The sequence below is a fragment of the Megalobrama amblycephala genome, linkage group LG6 (genome assembly GCF_018812025.1).
Source record: "Megalobrama amblycephala isolate DHTTF-2021 linkage group LG6, ASM1881202v1, whole genome shotgun sequence".
Classification (NCBI taxonomy): domain Eukaryota; kingdom Metazoa; phylum Chordata; class Actinopteri; order Cypriniformes; family Xenocyprididae; genus Megalobrama; species Megalobrama amblycephala.
In genome coordinates, this window is record NC_063049.1 from 20,005,136 (window position 1) to 20,009,586 (window position 4,451).

The window sequence follows — 4,451 nt, forward strand, 5'->3', positions numbered from 1 at the left end:
ATTTATATTGCCTTAGTTACTTTTTAAATCGTTCATGGCATACAAAACTCACATTTGTCTTTGATCTTATCAAAAGTACATGCATTTGTGGACCTCATAGAAGGCAGAGATGAAAAATGTGAGCCGTACTTCTAGCCAACGTACAACTAGGTCTATGAAATCGCATCCTCGGATGATAACGCTGCAGGACAAAGACCATTTAATCTTACTCAATGTAGAGAAACATTTTATTTCAGAGCGCAACGTCCTACCGCCCGTCCAATCGACTTGTGACCACAAAGCAAAAGCCGGCAGGGTTTTCAGCTTCTGAAAAAAATTCTACTCTTCTCATCCCTGTTCCTCAAAATCAGTTGGATATATCAGTTTCATAACACCCTTCCCCACTTTTCGTATGTGTCTGTGAAGGATCCTTGGCCCTTAGTGAGGACGACTATGGCTGAACGAACATATGACTGATTGGCTACAGATAGGGTTCTGGCAGGTGCACACACTTTGGGGCGAAGTCTACGAGTCCACATTCCCCTGAGTCAGTGCCACTTGTCATTCAGGTGATCAGACAGGGGAAAAGATAATGTCGTATCTGAAGTCAGCCCATAAATCAGCTCACAAACTCTTTTAGACTTCCTCTCAGCTCATCTGATAAACATTAGCATCTTCTGTCTGTGTATGGCGGTTTCTTTTAGCACTGACCTGAACAATTATCAGATGAAAGAAGCCTTACAAAACTGCTTTTAGGGTTTGTAATGGAAAAACATCTCTAAAAACCACTGAGGCATCAAATGGTCGCTAAGGCTAAGGGAGGCTCGGAGTGCTAGTAGATGTGGAATGTAGAGGACTGTGACCTTCTCCATGAGCAGCAGAGGGACTAGAGACAGCAGCTGGTTGGTAAGAGGGTACAGCTGCCTGCATCCAGTGCAGACTCAGGGCCCCGCATAGTGCAATTACTTATTTCAATAACGACGGTGAAAAACATATTAAAGCCGGAAAATCATAGTATCAAACCATTAGATGTACTATAGATGGACTATAAAATTCCCTCTCCAGTCCACCAAGATCATTATGGAAACTAAGCCATAAATATATTAATATAACTGACCTCATTAACTATTTGTTTATCAGCAACTTGTTCCTGTGGTAATAATAAGGAATTGCAGAATTGCAGTATATACACTGTGTGCATAATTATTATGCAAGTTTATTCCAAGCCATACCAAGCCTATATGTATATATCTTCATGTATTTTACAACACTTCAGCTTGTGATTCTTATTAAGTGTGGGTCATATTTCAGGATCTTTTACCATAGCAAAGTCTCTGAGATCCTGACACCTTGCACTTCTGGAGACTCCAGGTAGGTTGCAGTTCTGGAAAATGGTGGTGCTGGAGACTAAAGGGTTCCTTATGGTTTCACACTTAATCCTTCACCTTAATTCTTCATTCTTTTGCAGGTAACGTGTCTTTTCTTCTCCACCTGTTTTTGTCTGACCCCGCTGACCCAATGAGCATTTTGCTGTCCAATGGTCATGCTTTAACTTTGCATTTTCTAGTATTGCATTAGTATTGCATCCTTCTCATGGGCATTTCATAATTTTTGACTTTTCTGTCTGAGTTAAATGTATTTTTGGCTCATTTTATCTGTAAAAGAAAACCTGCTTAATAATTCTGCACACCCGAATATGAGGCAGTTTTTATTTCCAGCCTTCATGAACAATTATATATCACTTATAAATGATTAAATACAAAATTAACAGTAGTTATTAAGATTGATGTGGTTTGGGATTGGTAAAATGTGCTTGGGAAAAAAATATGATCAGAAAATCAACTTGCATAATTAATTATGCACACAGTGTATTGTAAATATATACTTTTCTGTTCAAATGTTTTTAGGGTCAGCAAGATTTTTTTTTTTTTTTTTTTAATTAAGAAATTAATACTTTTATTCAGCAAGGACACATTAAATTGCTCAAACGTGACAATAGATACCATTTCCATTTCAAATAAATGCTGTTCTTTTGAATTTTTTATTCAAAGAATCCTTAATAAATAATAATAAAAAAAAAATGTATCATGGTTTCCACAAAAATATTAAGCAGCACAACTGTTTTCAACTTTGATAATAATAAAAAATGTTACTTGAGCACCAAAACAGGATATTATAATGATTTCTAAAGGATCACATGACACTGAAGATTGGAGTAATGATGCTGAAAATTCAGCTTTGCCATCACAGGAATAAATTACATTTTAAAATATATTAAAATATAAAACAGCTATTTGAAACTGTAATAAAAAAAACTTACTGACCCTCAACTTTTGAATGGTGTCTGTGTACATACATATATATATATATATATTGGGTTTCTTGTTATCATTTAGTTGTGCTATATTTTATTTAGTATAAATAAACTTCAGTTACTCGTTTCTAATTTTTTGATATTTGGATATATCAAATATATATGGATATATCCAAATATCAAAAAATTAGAAACGAGTAACTGAAGTTTATTTATACTAAATAAAATATAGCACAACTAAATGATACCAAGAAACCCCTTCATCCATCTCTGTGCAGCAAGAAACCTTGAATAACATTGTAAGTGAGCATTATAAAATGTTACAAAATTCTGGAATAAGATTTTGAAGCTGTGGACAAAAATGTTTTCTCTGAAGTCGTAACGCACATTATCAGTTCAGTGTCCAACACTGAATGGAAATTACATAAACTCAGATAGAGATGAATACTGGAGTGAATGTAATTGGAAACCCATCCCATTGCTTCCCTTTGCAGATCCATTGATATTTTTGCTCTTTGTTCAGGCAACCTGTGGTTATCACTTTTCTCTTCTTTTGGATATTTTTTCTCAGCATGTAGAATTTGTGCACGATGACAGCATGAGGTCTCGCGACCAAGAAAATAGCATCCCATTTCTTGTCTCTTCCTAGAAAGTGCAGGACTCAGTGGTGTCCCACTTATTGTTACAAGCTTGAGGGACCCAGGAATCTTGAATAGATGGACACTGCTCATCTTTTTCCTCACCTTCTCTCTCTCTTTTTCAATAATCTCTCTTTTGTCCTCCTCTGTACTTCCTTCTAACTCTAACTCTCTCCTTTCCACTTGTTTACTTCTGTTCTTGCTCACTTTTTCTCTCGTTCTTTTATCCTCGCCGACTTTTTCCACAAGATAAAGACGAACAGGACTCAGCAGTATCTTGCAGCCATTCCTGTGACAGGAACGGGAGGCTGCTGAGATGGAGATAAATGGGGAAGCTCAGGAGGGGTGAGCGTTGACATTTGAAGCTTTTGACATTAAGAAGGGATCAGCTTTTCTGACTCAACTTGTTTGGTACTTTCACTCATTAATGTGGCTGAGAATATGGAGTTTTAATGTGTGGAGTGTAAATGACTCAGAACTTCGAGCTCCATCATCACCGGCAGGTCTTCATATCAGATGTTTGAATGCTCTTTAAACTAATAACGCACCAGAGAGACAGATCATTGAGCTAGAGCATAATTATAAAATAAATAGATTAACATCATTCAGTACAATGACACTGAAATAAAAGTATTTCAATCACTAGGCAAAATCTTATGATCAGAGATTTCATTTAAAGTGCACTTAGTAATTTCTCTCCTATTTGAAAAGTTTTACACAAAGAAATAAACAGTACCAAGGTGGTCTGTAATACCTGGAGAGAGCCATCTGTTTGCATTTCCATTCATCTCAATGCCAGTTGCTCTGCTGGCACAGGACCCCTAGAATGTGCAGGATGTGATTTGAAATCTGCCATCTTTACTCTTTGGTGCTCAATTGTTCTGAGAAAGTTTTCAACAACAACAACAACAAAAAAGTTCCACAGAAATAAGAAAAAGTCCAATTAAAAGAATCGGTCACTAGTAAAACATCTACTGTAATATTGAAAGCAAGACTTCAGATGCAAAAGCCTCTAAGTGCCGTCTGAAATTTTCTTCTAAAATGAGCATTTTTATCAAGCTCGTATGTTTTTCAGTAATTTCACTTTAATGGCAATGAAAATGACCTATTAAAGTGAAATTACTGAACCTAAACAAACAAGCTTGATAAAAATGCTAATTTTAGAAGAAAATTTCAGACGGCACTAAGAGGCTTTTGCATCTGAAGTCTTCACATGTAGAAAAATGAAAAATATTTACCATATAATAGCATGTCATATATAACAACACAGTGTATTAAAAAAATATATTCTGAAATTTTAGCCATATAAATGTTTGTCAAAAAAACTACAGAGCTAATTTTGAATGGCCATGAATGGATTAAAGGGATAGTTCACCAAAAAAAATAAAAAAAAGTCTGTCATTAATTACTCGCCCTCATGTCATTTCACACCTGTAAGACTTTTGTTCCTCTCCGGAACACAAATGAAGATCTTTTTAATGAAATCTGAGCACTTTCTGTCCCTCCAGCTACACAACTGA